This window comes from Mastigoproctus giganteus, chromosome 5, assembly GCF_048544385.1.
Source record: "Mastigoproctus giganteus isolate SK-2022 chromosome 5, ASM4854438v1, whole genome shotgun sequence".
NCBI lineage: Eukaryota > Metazoa > Arthropoda > Arachnida > Uropygi > Thelyphonidae > Mastigoproctus > Mastigoproctus giganteus.
Window position 1 is genome coordinate 45722738 of NC_143579.1, and position 19951 is coordinate 45742688.

The window sequence follows — 19951 nt, forward strand, 5'->3', positions numbered from 1 at the left end:
TTTATCCAGCCTCTTAAACTAAGACGGAAAGAGGTATACTAAGGTGTGTTGAAATGTTTTTAGTCCAATGAAGATCGCAAAGGTTTTCGCGAAAGATAATATTGCTGATCTGTGCTGTAACATTTCTTATTCGTTCACAAAAAATTTCAGGTTTGTAACTATATTCTTCTCCTGTACAGTGGGCGTTGAAGTGTGGAAGGGAAATGAAGATGGCGACTGTTGAGAGAGTCAAGCATCGTGCAGTCATTGAGCACCTTCATTTAAAGGGAATGTTACCGAAGGAAATTCATGAAGACATGCAGCAAACATTAGGGGAATCTTGTCCTTCATACGCCACGGTCAAAAACTGGGTTGTAGAATTTAAGCGTGGACAAGACAATGTCGAAGAGGGACACCGCAGTGGATGTTTCCGTATCGACACCTGCAAATGTGAATGCCATTCATGACCTGATTATGCAAACTTGCAGATTAACATTGAAGCACATTGAGACAACATTCAACATCGTTCTTGAGTGAGCTCACGATATTGTGGTAAATGTTTTAGGAATGAAGATGGTTTCTTTGAGGTGGGGTCCCTAAAGCACTGAATGCAGATCAGTAGCGGGAAAGAGTGAGGTGTTGTATGAGACTGTGCAACATTTTGATGGTAATGAAACTCAGTTTTGGGGCGGTACATCACTACGGACGAAACATGGGCTCTCCACTTCGACCCTGAAACGAAATAACAATCGAAAACTGGCAGCCATAACTGATTCTTTCGAATACAGTTCTACTGTATTTCAAAGAATCAGTTATGGCTGCCAGTTTTTAAAATCAAATAAAAATTCCATCCATTTCTACAGAACTGAGGTATAATTTAAGAGTTTCTAAAGCCATGACGTATTCATTTAATACTATTATTTTCTATAGTTCATGAAGGGTGGGATAACAGAAAAAAAAGGACACTACATTATTAATTAAACATTCCTTGGTATGATTACAAATAACGAAGCTTAATGAAAATGTTTTTTTATTAATTATTCATTTTTTTAATTATACATATTTAATTTTTGATATTAACACACTATGCAGGCTTCTCATATACATATCACGCAATGACACTAATGACGTAAAATGATTCTCGAGTATAATGCATCTTTGGAAACTCATCCGCATAAAAATCAAGTACCTCCCAAAGGAAATAGTTCGTGCTGTCGGGAGTTTCTCCACCTACTACAGTGGGTGGAATATAACACAAATTAGTGCAATGGATAACCTCCAATTAATAATAAATATTAAATTCGCTTTACATTATACATATTTCAATCTTTTGATGGAATGCTGTTAGCTGGTTGACTCTTTCTTTTTGTTCGTGTTTAATATACCTTGTAATGGCAGATTAGTAGGGGTGAAGAGAGTACGGTGCTTGCTCAGTGGCTACTAATCGTATCCCTTAATAATATTTTTAAAATATTTATTTAAATGCGAAAAGGACAGTAGTGAACCTCCCCCACCTTGCAGAACATTATTATGCATTATAATCAGTTTCTTGTTCGACAATAATACCTGTAGGAATCGCAGAACCCCATATGATGTCCCAAATAGGCTATAAATAATATGCACGAATGACAGAATATTTATACTATCATAAGCTGCCTTTAAGAAGATTGCATCAAGTTGAAATTTGCAACTGATGGCATTCTGAATCTTGACCAGCGATGCTAGGATGTTAGTAGTGGTCGAGCAACCCTGGTAACAGTGTGGAGGTAAAGTGACTCATGAGGAAAGCAATAGTCAACTAGCCTTAGAAGGATGGCCTTTCGAAAATCTTTATGATTGAGCAACCGACAGAAATGGATCTAAAACTTTGGGATCGTTAGGTTGTGATATTTTTGAGACACCAGTGAGAAAGTGTAAAGGGTTGGCTAATCATTTTCATGAGGTCTTGTTTGCTCAATATAATTTTACGAGAAAGGTCTTGTGAAGCGTTAAAATTCCCTGCTGCTGATTGGGGAGATGAAAAGTACATTTCGTCCATTCCCTGAAGATGTCATCCTCCATAGTAGCTTTTTTTTTTTTTTTTTTTTTTTGGATTGGCTTGCTGCATTTCTATAAGAGGTCGTGAACCTTCTTCAAATCCATTGATGGTATACTTTGCTTTTTTTGTTTTTAGGAAGAGGGCGCGGTCTTATATAGCAGTAAGTCGTCCCGATTTCCTGTCCTCTGCAAGGACCTTTAGGCTCCTTGCTTTTGTAATGCCAGTTTGGTTTCGCTGTTAAACCATAGATTAGATCTCTGAGTGATAGCAATCCATATAGAAGTCCTTTCATTAGCCATCATCCTCAAATTTTCCCCAATGAAGTTCAGTGCATCGCTGTCCTGCATACCACATGCACAGTTCCAATCGACTGACGAAAAGTGTCGGAGAATTACATCCGATTTCACTACTTTTAGTGAGTAAGTTTTCTTCTTTATCCCTTTATAAGGCAGGCTGGAGACATCTGGCTTATGATCGAAGACAATTTTAAATGGGTGCTTTTCGGTTTTCAAGTCTTGCAGTTTGTGAAATAGAGTCAAGGGCTTGCACCCCTTTTGTTCGTCCTATATGTTCCTCATTTAAGGAAAGTTCCCCAATGTTTTTCGAAATTCAATTCGCTTCCTCATACTGAGGACTGGGCCTGTAAAAATCGTCCGCAACCAATGTTGATTAGTCCGAGTTTAGGTGCGTAGCAAACCAAGTGAGTAATTCGTCTTTTGCTCCACCCGAACCCAAGTGGGTAGCACGGTTGGTATAATCACCTTTTCTCCACACCGGTAGTAAAGAACTGAGTTCGAGTCCCAACAATGACATGAGAAATTTTTAAGGGCCTTTTCACAACGTGGCTCAGTTAGTTTGTCTCAAGTGAGGATAGCATGGTTATTTCTCCCCGAAACTCGGATTTTTCGTCCCGCAAACAGCAAATCGACCACAGAACACAATCAATTTAAGACTTCTTCTGTTTCAAGTATTTAAAGGAGTCTATATTTACGTTTCCGAACAATCATGATCCAAATATGAACAAGTTGTAACTGGAAATGGCGTTGTTCCCAAGTTCTAACTTGAATGCGTGCATATAGCCATGTACTGGCGTTGAATACTGATTATGGACTGGCGAAATAAAGAGGAAAACCTATTGGTGTTATTGCTCTGCATAGTCACTACGATCGCTGGATGTTATTAAAATGTTAAAGAGTATTAGACATCAGACTTCTTCCTGCCTAGCTGAATATTAATTATTATAAAGATAGAAGGTTCTTGAGGCTCTCACCGACATTCTGTCAGATATGACAAGTTAGAGCTTGCTATCTGGGAGTCTAAACATTGTTGGAAATTATATTCAGGTGACACTTGAGTCATGTGGACTGAATTTCCAGTCCACATGACTCATGAATCCGGTCAAATCCTCTGCTGGCACCTACAATGGTGGGATTTATCGTAATCCTTGGTACAACCCCTTTTTGCAAATTCTGAATTATAACACCTAGTATAATGAAGGTTACCACCCAGGTTGAACCAACGTAAACAGTGGTCGAGATGTAGCGTCCACACCACACAGAGGAATTCCGCCCTTTTGTGTTAATAGGCAATACTAGTGCTAGATGACCAATGCAATACTACCACTTTGCTTATTGGAGGCCTGAAGTGGTGAAACCCATTTTTAGTCTCCAGAGCAAAGCTCCAGCAATCCCTCATATCTTGCATCGTGCAGTATTATTCATGTCTTTTAAGGTTATGATGGGCGTCATGGAGAGATCCAATACATTTCGAGGGAACAGATCTAAAACGGTGTTCTCAGCCGGCCGCAAAATAGTCCAAGGACCGAACATATCGGTAACTCTCTAGGAGGCTTTCGGACCATCTAGTGTGCAAATCTCACTCTGTACAAATCGCAAATCCGCCGCACCATGGAATATTATTCCCACATCTGGGGCGGTTCCCCATAACCTCTGTTAGGCTTCTATACTCCATTCAAAAGTGGGAAGTCAGATTAATTAATGATCCATCTCTTACAAAATCTCTCCACTCCACTCTTTATCTGCGCGGATAGCAAAGTGGTATCATCCCCGTCTTCCTCCATATCGGATGGGAAAGGCTCGGATTCGAATCCCGTCGATGACGCGAGGAACTTTTATAGGCTTTCTTTCACTCCGTGGCTGAATTAGTCGGTCTCAGGCGTAGACAGCAAGATTTTTCCCCAGAAACTGGGATTTTTCGTCAAGCAAAACAGGCAAATAGACCAGAGAACACCGCAATTTACAGACACAATACACATAGGTATGTGTAATACTTATCGGGGTGACCCTAATACACTAAGTGATCACTGAATTATAACCACCTACTTAATACTTCATAGATCCTCCTTTTGCCTTCAGCACAGCAGCTATCCGACTTGGCATTGATTAAACAAGATGTCGGAAGCGTTCGGGAAGTAGGGCCAACCAAGCTGTGTGTAATGCACCCAGCAATGCAGGTATGGAGGTGATTGGTGTATCCAGATGCCTTATATGCCTTTCCATAGTGTTCCACAAGTGCTCTATGGAATTGATATCGGTGGAGTTCGAAGGCTAATCGATATGATGGAAGTCACAACTGTGTTCCTCAAACCATTCCTGCACAACAAGTGCACGATGGCTCGGCGCATTGTCATCTTCGAAGACACCATCGCCATTCGGGAAAAAGTGTAACATAGCGGGGTGTACACAGTCAGCAAGCAGTTGACGATAGCGGAGACCACTGATACGTTGTTCCACATGCACCTAGGGTCCAAGTTCCTGCCAGTGAAACATGCCCCACGCCATACAACCGCCTCCACCGGCCTGCACTTTTGATACCATATTTGGTATCAAAAGTGCAGGCATGTTGTTGACGCCAAATCCGTATACGACCGTCCACGGTGTGAAGTAAATAACGTGACTCATCCGACCAGCACACCTTCTTCCAGTCTTCTAACGTCCAACTTGCATGCTCTTTGCACCAGGCGAGTCTTTTACGCCGATGAACCTTGGTTAGGAGAGGATGCCGTAGGGGTTGTCTGCTGGTATAGTCCATACGTGCGAGCGTGAGATGCATGGTCATGCCAGATATTGTTCCGGGTTGGCCCATGTTGTATTCGGTAGTCAACTCTTCAACAGTGCTGCGCTTGTTCGCCTGTACGAGTCGTCGGACCCGGCACTCACCTCTAATATCAACCTTTTTCTGATCTTTGCAGTTTTGCCGTCGGGTCGTTGTTTGACCATTTTGACGCGAATCCTGGTATACTTTAACTACGGCGGCTCTCGAACACCCCACCAGTTGAGCCATTTGGGAAATCGAGGCACGAGTTCATTGAGCACTCATAATCTGTCCTTTATCAAAGTCCAATAAATCCTTCCTTTTACCCATCACGCTCGGAATTATCCTACCTATTGAACCACTGATGCTACGTAGGTCGACTAATTCCGCACTCTCGCCTCCAAACGTGGTCAACGGGTCGCATTCATTTTTCATAGGGGTGGTCATAATTCAGTGATCACTCAATGTATAATAGTTTTTTAGTCTTCACTCTTTCTCTCATAGACTCCCTGTTTCTATGGAATACCTTTTCTACGAATACTTCCATGGGCACTGTTCTTCTGAACTAGCTTCTATAATTCCTCCTGTCTCATCCAAACCAGCGCGAACACGTATCGCAACCACTCAGCATCCCTTTACTGTCCAACTTCAAACTCACGAGTAGAAGCAACGTTTCAGATTAACTCTGGGAATGTCGCACTTGTATACACAGTAGTAGAGACTCTTAAGAAGAATCAAACTCACAGAAACAACTTTTCTTCTTCCTCATTTATTCCTTCAACTTCAGTTTTCTGGAACAACCTGCCTTCGTGCGTATTTCCTGAAAATTACAATCTGCAGAAATTTAAGTCTAATATCAACAAATACCTTCTGTTATCTTCTCAACCTTCAACTCACGGTTATAAGTGTTATCAGTTCGAATACCTTTTGTGCTTGGGGTCTTTATATACATAAAAAAAAAAAAATCGTTCATCTGCCAATAGTCATTTGTAAGTCTAGAAACTCACAGTCTGTCATTTTGTCGCTGTCATTGCTCTGCATATTGGCATCACAACTACCAGCATCTCTTGGGTGATTAAATAAAGCATATGAACGACATTTTTCAGCTGTCATTGCTTTGTAATTACTCGGATAGTCCATCGCATATTTATGGAATGATTGGCGTATCGTGAATCCATTTCTCACATAGATTCCCTTTGTTCATATACATTTAGGTGATAAATAACTTTTTCTTTTCACGTCCCACAAAAAATATCCTAGATCGAACACGTTAGAAAATAGTTACGAGGGGTTAATATCGATCCCTTTCTCCATTTATAAAATTGTCCCTGAAAATTCCTAGAAAACAGACTAACGCTACTAGTTTTTATCATTAAAATTTTACGTATATAAAATATTAATTTCTTGACAGACAAAATAACATAAATATTGTTGCGTGGCATTAAAAAAAGCAAAGTACTTTTTTTTATATTTTATTGAGATAAAAATAAAACTTCAGCTTCAATCCGTTGATATATTTACAAAAGAAAAAATGACACGCTGGTTCATTTACGCCACCTTGCGGTAACCGTTATTACAATTATTTATTTATTATTTTTTTTATAATCCATAAATCATGAGCTCACAGCAACAAATGAATGAAGGCTAGTGGGTTGTCTTCCTAATGTTTCTAAAATACGTTAGTGACGTCCATCGTCGCCAAGCAACGAAAACACAGGAAATGAAACATGTTTCAACTGTTAACAACACTTACTACACAGCTTGAGGATTACGAAAACTGAATTTCGAAATCTTCAGACTACTCTTTTAAGTCGCTGATAACTGAAGAATGGGAGTGTATCTTACTCTCTTCTTGCTAAATTGTCACTCACTTTTGTGCCCTCCGTTGGTGAATTATAAACAATTGAACGGCCTGACCTACTTTTCACTGACAAACCTCAGATAACTATAAGAAAAAAACATGCCCTTAGCCTTTTGACCTGGATGATTATACTATAGAACAAATTTTCAAATATGTTCCGTTTATCTGCATTTCTTGGTGTTTCCTTGTGAATGCTGGTTCCAAATATGTGCTTAGTTTATGGAAAGCGTCAACGGTTTGCCTAGAAATAAACGAATACTAAATATGCAATAATACTACATCATATTTATTTAATAATGTTTAACTCTGTACAAAATACAGTGTCCTCGCGGTAGCGCAGTGGTTATAATGATCACACAGTGTGGAAAGGGCTGAGTTCAAACCCGTTAATGATGCGAGGAATTTTTATAGGCTTTTGTTCACTCTGGGGCTCGGTTAGTCGGTCTCAGGCGAGGCTAGCAACGTTTTAATGACAATTTTTGCTATCTCTGGCTGAAATGTCTGTGCAGTTCCGACTTTCATCAGAGATGAGAGGTGTTGATCAGTCAGTCTTGTTCTCTGAGAAGTTTTTGTTGATTTCATGAAGGAAAATAATTGTTCACACACACATAGATAGAACCGAACATTGCCATAATCCTTGTGGCAAACTTTCTGAAGTTTTTAAACTTTTCAGGAAGGTATGAAAAGAAACGAGGTATCCCCACTTCAAGATACTTTGCTCTGAGTGTAGAATTCGACTGCATTTCTAATAGTTCCATCTGCAGTCTTTCTTCTGCCTTGGCAACATCAAAGGTGAATGGTGCTGAGAATAATGCAAAGTGGTGTTCAAAAGATGAGAAATCACGAAATTTTTCCTGAAATTCTTTTGACAACAATTCCAGGTGACTGTCATACTTAGCAAAGATAAGTACAGACTCAGTATTGGCAGTGTTTTTCAGCTCTTTGCACTTAGGAAAATGAACTAAATTTTCATTTGACAACTGTGACTTCCATAAGCTTAGTTTTGTAATGAAGCACTTGATGTCATCATACAACTGAGTGATGAGTTGGTTTTTCCCTTGTAATTTCAAATTAAGATCAGTTAATTGTGCAGTAATGTCCACAGCAAAAGCCAGATCCTGGAGCCAACTTTCATCTTTTATTTCATCCGTGTTTTGACCTTTCATCTCCAAAAATATAATTATTTCTTGTCTTAACAAATAAAATCTTTTCAGCACTTTGTGACATGATAACCAGCGGACTTCTGTGTAGAATGGAACATCGGTAAACTGATTATCCATATCTTCCAACAACTGGCTGAATTGACGGTGGTTGAGAGCACGGCCTCTGATATAGTTCACTGTCTTTGTGACCAAACTAAGCACATGATCCAATTTTAAAATCTTCGAACATAAATTTTGCTGATGAATAATGCAGTGAAAATGTGCAAATGATGAATCTGGATGCGAGTTTTCTATTTTTGTTAGTAACATGGCTGCAACACCATTACGTCTGCCAACCATAATCGCAGCACCGTCGGTAGATAAGCATGCAAGTTTACTCAAATCCAAACCATAGTCATGCAGAACCTGCTCGACTTTCTCAAAGATGTCCTGGCTTGTTGTAGTGTCATGCATGGGGATCAGTTCTTCATAAATATTAAATTCACCGTCACAAGCCCTGATGAAAACCGCAAGCTGTGCTATTCCAGTGATGTCAACGGTCTCATCAATAGCAATAGAAAAATGTCAAATCTTCATGATGTCGCCTTCAACTGTTGTTTCAAATCACTTGACATTTCATCAATCCGTTCAGCAACAGTGTTCCTGGTTAATGAAATATCTTTGAATAAGTGTGCTTTCTCTGGACACACAATTTGAGCCGTTTTTACAAGGCATTGCTTTACGAAATCTCCTTCACTGTAAGATTTCCCACTCATGGCGATCATTCGGCTGAGTTCATAGCTTGCAGTAACGGATGCGACATTCCCTTTCTCAATTTTCGTAAAACAAGTCTGTTGCTGTCTCACGTTAGCCTTCAATTCCTTGAGTCTTGAGACACGCATTGGGCCTTCATATTTATCGTAGGATCGATGGTTCGTTTCATAATGTCTTTTCAAGTTGTACTCTTTTGGCGTGGTAATGCTTTTGTTGCAAAATAAACAATGTATCTTTCCATTCACCAAAAATACTGTAATTCCCATTTTTCTTGAAACACTCGCCCTTCTTCGTTCAGTTTCCTTTCTCTTAGCTGGAGAAGCACTAGCCATTTTTAAAGATGATGTGCGATCTGAAAAATAATAAAATTAAATTAAAATCACCGGTTAAAAAACTGAAACGAAATTTAGGCCATCTTATGTATTGTTACCAGCGAGATAAACGGGTTTTTACCTCATGCTCGTTGGTTCCACTCTCTCACTCAGGCCGAGCGGTTTACCTTAACAAGAGAGGAACCTTTTCCACTTGTGGGCCGTGGAATTCGGATCAGGACCAGGTACCTACACCAATAAATTGGCAAGAATGCTAGAATTCTTGTCGTAAAGCAGCCGCGCGCGATATTCAAAATTCTAAATTACCTAAATTACTTCAATTAACAGATTTTGCAAATCGCTACAGTGTCCTTTGTGCGGGCCGCAGGTGTGCTTGCAAAGGGCCGCATGTTTGACATGCCTGACCTTGACGATCAAACGCTTGAATAATTATTTAACTGGTTCCAGCTTGATGTGGCGTGGAAGCACGGCTCTCTGACTTCGTTTATTAGAATCGAGGGACTGTGTGCGACAGGGTACAACTGAATTCTGGCAAACCATTCTATTCTTCTGCATTGCTGATCTACGACCGTCCCAAACCCAGGCATCTTGAAGTCTCCACAGACATTCCACTTATCTAGTCATATTTGATCTTCTCTAACGCATACTTCAGATTTCCGTAGTCTTCTTTAACATGAATAGAGTGCGCAACAGGATCGGATTAGAATAGGCCAGGATGTTTTTCACTGATGAGTCGAAAATACAGTTTCCAATCAGGTTCTCGATGTACTTTCAGATCTAAATTTGTCTAATATTATATAAAATGTATCAAAATGTAAACAAACGCACTGTGTTTAATGTATTCCAAATACGAAAACAAAAATATTCATTCACATTTCTATTATTTTTAATCATTGCAATAATAGTTGTATAACTACTAGCATCCTGTCTTATTTAAGGCAGTTGTTGCAAAGATGGGCATATTATTTCCTTTAAAATAAAAGAGCAAAAAAAAATCAAAATAATATTAGATTGAAAATTGTTATAAATCACTTTAAAAAGTGCTGAAATTCTTAAGTCCCTCTGCATTTACAATATTTTAATATCGTAAAGTTTGTGGAAACCATAACGGAAAATCTTTGTATCAATCGGCGGAAGCAGACGACATAAATTTGGCAGTTTGCCAAGCGTCTCTTCTCTAAGCAGTAGGAACATCTAACGGAAACATTCAGAATTACGAGGAAAGTAAAAATGGCCATTTTGTATATATATATATATATATATATATATATATATACGGATATTTTAGCAAAATATATGGATGGAGATGCATATCTAAAATAAACGTCACTAACTTTTTCGGTTTCTTCTCTAACTTCTAGTTATTTCATTAGCAAACCATAACTGGAAATTGCGGTCTCTGGCAGTGCATGCATCAGATCACTATCTGGTGTATCTCGCAGTCATTACTTCATGTAAGGCCCTGGGGAGCTTATTAGACTTAAACACGGCCCACCGCTAGGTCACCGAGGAACTTTATGATGTTTCGCTCCATACCATATCCGGTTCACGGGCGTTCGCAAGTGTGCATCTCGCCATTGTTCCATTAGCGCACCATTTTGTGTTCGTGGGTCACAAGGCGGCTAAGAGGCACATTGCGTGAACACATCCACTTATCAGAAGACAGAGCAAGCGGAGATCCAAGTCGGAAGTTGTCTGTCCCGCAGGTGACAAGGAGAGCTGACGTGAAAAATGAAAGAAAAAAAGAACGCAGACTTTGTCCTATAGCGATCGCTAAGCTAGCGTAGTCACTTAAAACCACATCGAAAATCCTTTCCCGAGCATCTTAATGTCTTATCCAAAGGTAAAGTAATTGGCTCAGTTTTATGGGATGCAATAATAGACGTTCTAATGATAACCAATTGTCCACAACGTGTTCAGGAAGTATCCAAACTTCTTCGTTGTAATGTTGCTATTGGTTTATTGATCCGTTATGCGTGGGCTATAATTTTTCAACCTGAAAGCTTCTACATTTTGGTAGCGCAACCTTGATGGACTTGTCTTTGTAACTATGGACATAGTTTTAGCATAATGATTTCAAGATCTCTATGAAGTCTGCAATAACTTTCTGGTTGTGGAAATGAAATGCATCAAATGGTAAAACAACTGAACTTTTTCTGTGTACTAGAGGTTGCTTAAAGAGATGGCACAATTTCCTGCCTTTATATTGGGCACGCAGCACATTCAAAATGAATATAAAACCAGTTACTAAACGGGAAAAGGAATCTGTTTCTCCCTGTTGAGCAAACAGTACAGTAAAACCGAAAAACTGTGTTTTATGATGTAACTTACGAAATTATTATTAGTATTTCACAAAATGATACATGAAAGCAAACCTTATGAGACCTCATTCTGCATAAATAAACGCCATCCATCTTTTTTTTATCGTTTTTTTTTTATAGTTTAATGGTGAAAAATTTCATAATTTTTTTACTCTTACAAGATCAAAAGAACTATCACATTATGGCCACCTCACAGTTACCTCATTTGTGCGTATGTCTGTAAATTACATGCATTCTCTGGTCAGTTTGCTGGAAGAAAAACTCGAGTTTCGTGGGGAAAACCTTGTTCTCCTTGCCCGAGTGACTAACCCAGCCACGGAGTGTAAAAAAAGCTCATAAAAGTTCCTCGTGTCATTGACGGGATTCAAACCGGGCTTTTTCCACCTGGTGTGGGAAAGACGGTCATTATAATTCTGCTACCCGCGAAAGTAGTCCCACGAAATAAGATTAGGATTTGTTACAGTTGTAAACTATTCTTTCAAGAGTGGGACTGGATTGGGAAGATCCGAGAAAAATCTCAAATACTTCTTCCCACCTGAAGGTTCCTGTGCCAACAACACCTTCACTCACACATCCGAAAAATAAAAAAATTTTATCGGGGAAGTGTGGTTTTTCTTTTGAATTCGACCTTGGTTAATAGACCCGTGGTTGGCACAACAGTCACAAATGATTTCTTTTCACACAGTGTCGAAAAGGTTGGTTTCAATTCCGATACTGGATTCGAGAAATTTTCACGTCGTCACTGAGTTTCTCGAGCTAGGATTACTTTTTTTTTCTCCCAGAAACTCATCCAGAAAAACACAAATCGACCACTGAATACATTGAAATTAAAGATGACATGTACTGACTCTGCACGGCTTGCCCTCGTGTGTAGCACAGTTGGTAGAACCGCCGTTCTCCTCACACCGGGCGAAAAGACCTAAGTTTGAATCCCATCGATGACGCAGGGAACTTTTATGAGCCATCTTCAATCTCAGGCGAGGGTTTCGTGATTTTTTCTCCAGGAACCTCTGGTGTTTTTGTCCAACAAACAGCAAATCGACACTCAATTTACATACATATTATGTACGGCGCAATATGGCCAAAGTTGTTGGTGCGCCCAAAACCCTACAGAACCAACCAACCTCAAGGTTTTGGGTACCTTGATGAAATTCAAAACAACAACATTTGAAGTAATAGTATATTTGCTTTAGTCTTCTCGAAATACACTATTGGACTTCTCCAAAGACCCAAAAAGTGTCTCTTTCAGCTAAGTTGTGATACTTGAGAATAGAAAGAAGTCAGATGCAGCCAAATCTGCAAAAGAGAGAATGTTCTGTCTGAAGGATCCTGTTTTCCATTAGAAATTGCTTCGCTGATGCAGTGTGAGCTGGCGAATTCCCCAGCAACTCAACAGGAGCTAAAATATACTCCCAAAGATAATGTGATTTATTGCCACCTGACCTGAATAATGTTGATGGCACTATGAGGACTTAGAGTGGGTGAAGATCACACACTTATTAATCCTTGTATAACTCTTTATTTATTTACGATATGAAATTTATATAATTTTCATGAGTTTATGATTATTCTTTCATGACATACACGATCATTGCATTTCTAATGGTTCACAGTTATAATTTGGTAAAAAAATTTCAGCCAAAATGTCTGCAACACAGTTTAAACTCTCTCTCTCTCTCTCTCTCTGCTTAACTCTTTGTCTATCTATCTGTCTGTCAATCTAGATATCTATCTTAAGGATTTAGCAGTACCATCTTACATCAATGATAATCTTCGTTCTTATTTGCGTGTTTATATGAGATATTCGCTTAGAATAACACGATAAATGTATCCAGCAGGTGCCAGTGATCAAGAAGGGCAAACATCTTATTTCTAGGTGAGTCAGCTGGCATGTGCGTGATCGCCCAGCTGACTTACAATGGCAATCTTCTTAAGTAATGTAGATAAAGTCATCAGAGTTATGATATTCATCTTTCAGGTATTTTCATAGCCAAGGTAAGAGAGAAAACGCGAAGATACTTAGATACGCTGACATCTGTTTCAGCCATAATAAAACATAAACTGCTTTCCAATTACGTTCTTTCTTACCTGTCGACGGTATTTAATCCCTTTGGAAGAAAAACAAATAATAAACCTTCGAGGCTTGGTGAGGGGGGGGGAAGGGGTTCGAATGTGTACTCGGTACATAAATTGTTGATTGAGTCTCGAGTACACCGTTTAGTGCAAAGGAAGTTTAGTATAAAGGAAGACGGGTATGGTCTTAAAAAAATTCATAGCTTTCAATTATCTCCTTTCGCCTGCTTTTACTGATTCCATTCCATTCTGGTATCTCTTTTTATTTAAATTTACATAATCTAGTTCACCACGGTTAGGGGCAATTTGTTGTAACTGTTTCGCAAAAAGAAAACGTTCTTATATTTAGGCTGCAAATGGTTTTCTTTAATTTAAATATACTACCTTAAGTTTGTGCCACATAGAAAAAGAGAAAATACAGTATTCTACCACTGTTTTGTTTACTGAAATTTCTTAAATCCCAAATTAGCTTGATTAGTTCCCTACAAAGATGCCCTCAAGGGTAGCGCAATCTCTGAGCAGATGGCCTGGCCTTGATTCCAGTTGCTGGTTGAGGGTGAAGGATGCTCCATTGGAGGTGAGGTAACTCTTGGGCTATTTTGACTAGTGGAGAGTTAGCCGATCTTCTGGCGTTTCATGATTCCCCACCCTTGACAAGCACAGATTTGTCGTCCACTAACAGAAAAATCAACCAAAGAACACAAACGATGTATAGATTAAAAAGCACACAATCAGTGGTTGTATAGTGGGACCAACTGTAACCCGACTGTAGGGAGGGGGAGAATCCATTCGCCTCTAAGTAGATGCCTCATTTCCATATTTTGAAACTTAAAAATATGGAGTGTTTCCCTATAAGAATACTTGGTTACTGTGTCGGTAATCAAGGCGTATTTCCATGGGCTCGGCAACCTGCTTGTACTATTGAGAGAATTCCATGTTCTTCTGACGTTTATTACACTGTTGAAACAGCATACCCTGACTACTATCATTAAAGACCTCGCGGTAGCACAGTTGGTAGAATCACCGTCCTCACCACACGGGGTGGAAAAGACCTTAAGTTCGAATCCCGTAGATGACGTGAGAAATTTTTATGGGCCTTATTCACAACGTGGCTGAGTTAGTTGGTCTCAGGCGATGGTGGCATGGTTTTCTCCAGAAAACTCTGCTTTTCTGCCCAGCAAACAGCAAATCGACCACAAAACATACACAATTTACAGACAACGTGTATGGGGCACAATATGGCCTAAGTCGCCGATCCGCCTAAAACCCTACAGAAAACCTCTGTCGTTCCTGCCAAGTTTTGTGTATCGTCTGCAAACTTAATGCTATTATTAAATAGTGAGGGATCCAGTAATGGATCCGTAGAACTCTACTGGGATTCTAGTCCGTTCAGAGCAATGGCTGGTATAACCATCCTTTGTCGGCTATAATTAACCATCCTTTTATATATTGGAGCAAATTCCTGTTGAGAGATATTGTCCCAATTTACATAAAAAGTTTGCATACAAAATTATAAATCTTTAAGATGTAAAATTATATACATCTATTGATATATTTTTGTATAAAGTGATAAGGGTCATCCCTTTATCATTCAGATATAGATCCTTAATTTTCAATATTTGCTGTAATTTATCCTTTGAGAAACAGAATTTGAAAATAACCTTTGTGAAGCTTTATCCTTTGTAATTTTTGTACCTTTGAAAATATCCTTTGTACGTGTATGCCTTTATTGAAATTTTGGACAATGGTTGATAAAACGCAGTTATTCGAGTTTTATTCCTTTATTTCTTCCTTTCATAACAGTTGTGTGAAACCAACTGTTATGAAAGAAAGAATTTCAAAATTTACTGCTACTTTTTCCACAGTTCCTGTTTGTTTCCCCTGTTAGTATCAAATCAAATTTGTCTTTCTTCCTGTTCCAGTTTTTGAGATTAGAGGGCAGATAATGTTGGCAATGGTATTAAATATCAACATTCAATACGTAACAATACATAAATATCAAACCAATTTGTATTAAAATAAGATATCTCGGATAGTTGTTCTCTTGCTTAAATCGTTTGTGATAAAATTGGAATGCATAAATAAAACTGAATTATTTAACACTCTGATCTTGATTTATTCACAGTTAAAAAATACAGCGGGAGAACATTCATCGATAAAAAAAGAATAATTATTGGTATATACAAGCATCATCGTGGCTGTAGTTACTGGAAACAACTGAACTGCTACGAATACAATTCAATTAGATTTTATTGTAAAACGAATCAAGGACTATAATTTATAAATATTTCCACGTTGTGCTATTTTCAATAATATCGATATTTAAATTATTTCAACTCGTAAAGTATTTACAAATAAGAATAGGCGCCGTTAACAGATGGTTTGATTAATTATCGAGCCCATCTTATTCACAGGGAAAAATTGGACATTATGAATGATGTTAGAATATATCGGACATGGATTCAAACACTGGTTCAAACATAGATTCAATAAAATCACCATAGATTCAATAAAATCAAATAGATTCAATGATCGATTATTTCTTACAGATACCATGTTATATTATGCTTCCTACATATAGTCTGTAAGGAAGATGGTTCCATTAAAGACGAAATTGTCACATATTTGATGACAGCAAACCTTTTATTTACATGGAAGTGGTAAAACAAACTGTTAACATAACACAATCCGTTACATTAATTTATGCAGTTTGATTTTTTAAACGAATTAAGGTAATATCTCCAAATAGTGTGATTTCTTTTTCTTATTTGAATAATCCTTGGTGAATAATATTTGCGTTATCACTCAGAGTGAGTTTTTTCTTATACACTTTTGATTTGTTTGTTATGCTATGATATACAGAGTCCAGTCGCAATATTATGACCCCCTTCCCCCAATGCAAACAGCACACACGCCTAGCGAATCATACAGCGCACGTGTCAAGTTTACACACCACAAGCATATAAGGCTTGATGTTCGGCATCCGTGAACCCAGTAACAGCCTCTATCATGGGCAAAGCACGTGACCTCTCAGGCCTGGAAAAAAAGACATGATCATCGGCTATCGGGCCAGGGGTTCCAGCATTTCCGAAACAGCGGACTTTATGAAGTGCTTCAGTGGTGAAAGTGTATCAAGACTGGAAGAATGGAACAGTTTTGACGACTCGACATGCCAATTGTGGAGCCCCATGCGCCATTGATCCCAGAGGTGAACGTCGGCTGAAACGGTTGGTCAGGACCGATCGGCGCGCTACTGTTGCTCAACTGGCCGTCCAAATGAACCGTGGGGCCACCAGAAAGGTCTCCAACACGACAGTGCAGCGAACCCCGTTGCGCATTGGGCTTCGGAGCAGACGCTTGGTGACAGCACCCATTGCTGACGGTCGTTCATCGCAAACAACGCTGTCAGTTTGCGCAGCAATAACGACACTTGACCCCTGCCGAGTGGAAACGGATGGCCTTCTCCGATGAGTCACGGTTTTTGCTCCACCGGTGGATGGACGGTGGCGTATTAGGCGTGAAACCTTCGAGAACATACAAACAAAAAACAAAACTATTATTTTTAGGCCACCCGAATAATGAAATTCATCTGCCGTGCTGTTCTATGGTCGATTTGTCTGTTTTGCTAGACGAAAAACCTCGCTAATATCCCTGAGACCGACTAACTCAGCCACGGAGTGAAAAAAAAAAAACCCATTAAAGTTCCTCGTGTCTCCAAGAACAGACACCCGGACACAATTGTTGGCAGAAAGCAGGCTGGTGGGAGCGGCGTTATGGTTTGGGGAATGTTTTCATGTCATGGCTTGGGTCCGCTGATATCTCTGGAGGGCGCCCTGAACGCAAATGGTTACCTATCGATCGTCGCCGATCAAGTACACCCGTACATGTTGACCGTGTTCCCTGAGGGCGATGGTATCTATCAGCAAAACAATGCACCATGCCATGTCGTCAGAATTGTCCGTGAGTGGTTTGAGGAACACGATGAAGACTTCAAGCTACTCCCTTGGCCACCGAATTGCTCGGATCTTAACCCAATTCAAAATCTATGGGACCACATCACACGGATGGATCCTCCACCAAAGAATCTACAGGAACTCCGGGGTGCACTGCAGTCTGCATGGTCACAGATACCCATAGTATAGCAACCTTCCGCGGAGTTATTGAGTCCCCCCCCACTGCTGCTGCCTTCGATGCATGCTGCTAAAGGCGCATATTCTGGATACCAGGCAGGTGGTCATAATAATGTGACTGGACCTTGTAGTTAGTGGTGCTTTGTATATTTAATAAGATAGTTAGCTAAAGCGAAAACAGACAAGTATCACTGAAAGTAAAAAGCGCATACGAGCAAGCAACAGTGCAGATAATGCTATAAAATTGCATCCATTAATAATTAGACATGAAAGTTCTTTCATACATATGAGATTTTGTTTCGTTAGTCCTCTAACATGGAAGAAGCATTTTTCATTGTGAAGCAAAGCGGCTGCCACTTCATCTCTTTACGAAAATGTTCGAGGCTACAGCGGATTTCTTGCAGGAGCTAACTGGCCATAAAGTCCACCTTGTGAATCCCAGTGTACATTGCAGGCAAACATACGGCTGTCGGGCAGACCATGTATGGGACCAGTTGTACCAGAGCCCGGTAGAAAAAAGTTCCCAAGTTCCCTATACAGCAGCCATGATTTCTGCTTTTGAATCTACAACTGCATGTGGGTTTATTTTGACATAAGCATGACAATGAAATCCGGCTGTGAAAAAAGCTGATGCTTTGAAAAACAGTTCCACTAACAATTCTTTCACTTTTCCTATTTTAAACAAGGGCGTATGGGAAACGTTTCCCCTACTCCAATAGTTACATTCCTACACTTTTTTTCCCTACAGTTTTTTTCCAATTACCATAAGAGTGAATTATTCTTACGTGAAGATAAGACATCATATTTATGTCAAAAAAAGCAAAGAAATCCGCACTAAAAATCACAGTAGTTTTAAAATTTATATTTCAAAGTTGCATCAGTCTAAGGAGGAAATTTATTATAAAGATTCCAGTCATTGTTTTATTTATTTCTTTTCAGTTATATGGGTTAGCTTGAACATGTCGACTGGAAAATATTTCTGCTGTTAAAGGAAACGTAAGCAACAGCCATTATCAATCCACTGCAAGAAGGAAGCCTCCTCAACGATTCACGTTGGGGGAAAATGGACCATAATCCACCACGCTGATCCAATTGACCGTATTTAGTAGTCAGTGGCTTGAACCCCAGTCTATTCAAAGAGTGTGTGCTATTGCATCCCGCCCCTGACCACTCACTGTTATTCCTCATTAAAAAGCATAAATAAATAAATTTTCTGTTTATACTCCGGGACGACCAAAACGGTCAGAGTGCCATTCTACTGCTTTCAGTTCAATGTTTATTAATGACTTATTTTGAAATCAGAAGAGGGAAAGACAGGATTATGCAAGTTCAACTTAGTTAATGAAAGAAATTTGAAAAAAAAAACGTTACTGCTGAACAGTTTTCCGCGTTTTTGAATTTCGGGTTATTTATTTAAAACTAAATAATGGAAATAAAACATCATCTAAAAACTTCAAAGGATTCTTCGATTTTTTTCTTTGTATGACAGTCGAATAAATATATCGTAAACAGGATCTTAAATAACAGACAAGAAGAGGGGGGGAAAATATATATATATATATATAGAGAGAGAGTTTAATTAACTAATGGCCCTGGGAATAGCGTGGCTAACGATATTTCACTAAAGAATTATTGGCAATTAATAAGGTATAATGAAATTTATTATCGTTGGATAGAATCATTCATAAGGTATTAAACTTATTGAAACCTCCACCCACCTGATTTGTCTTTTCCATCAGTTAATGCTTGCTCTTAAGGGACCGTACCGGCAGGGTGGTCGGAAGGAGCTGTTGAAGTGTGACTGGGAAACGACAAATGTACATCATGCATAAGTACACATGCATGCATAGCGACAACAGCAAAGAGAAGGGGTGACAGAAGGAAAGAGAGAGAAAGCACGCACGTGGAAACGCTGGTACCCCCACGATGTCACCTGCACACAGGTGAGACCAATAAGCCATCTCCTCAAAGCACTGCCGATCGATTACTTCTCTAACGCCCACAGCCGATGACGTCAGGGAAAGTTTAACTCCCAACTTTCCCGGCTCTAACAGTATTACTTCATTAGTTTCCCGTCCCATAGAAAGAGAGAGAGAGAGAGAGAGCAGAGCAGAGGATTCTGTTTGCGTGCGCGCTAATGAGCAGGCGGTGGCTGTCTTTTCAGGTGCTGGCCACGTTGCTTGTCCAGCATTTGCCCGTACCTTCCAAGATGACACGAGAGATACGATCGACTGTTGGTCCATGCCA

The 19951-nt window shown here is 39.5% G+C and overlaps 1 protein-coding gene and 1 pseudogene across 1 annotated transcript in view; both read right to left on the reverse strand.

Moving 5' to 3' along the window:
* The window catches only part of ATP8B (ATPase phospholipid transporting 8B), a 121332-nt gene extending 101804 nt beyond the window's left edge, over positions 1 to 19528 (reverse strand). Inside the window, exon 1 of the mRNA XM_090374009.1 lies at positions 19423 to 19528. The gene's annotated coding sequence lies outside the window, so the exon portion shown is untranslated. The remainder of the gene's footprint in view (positions 1 to 19422) is intronic.
* LOC150085356 (general transcription factor II-I repeat domain-containing protein 2A pseudogene) lies at positions 7511 to 8548 on the reverse strand (annotated as a pseudogene).
* Positions 19529 to 19951: the final 423 nt, after the last annotated feature.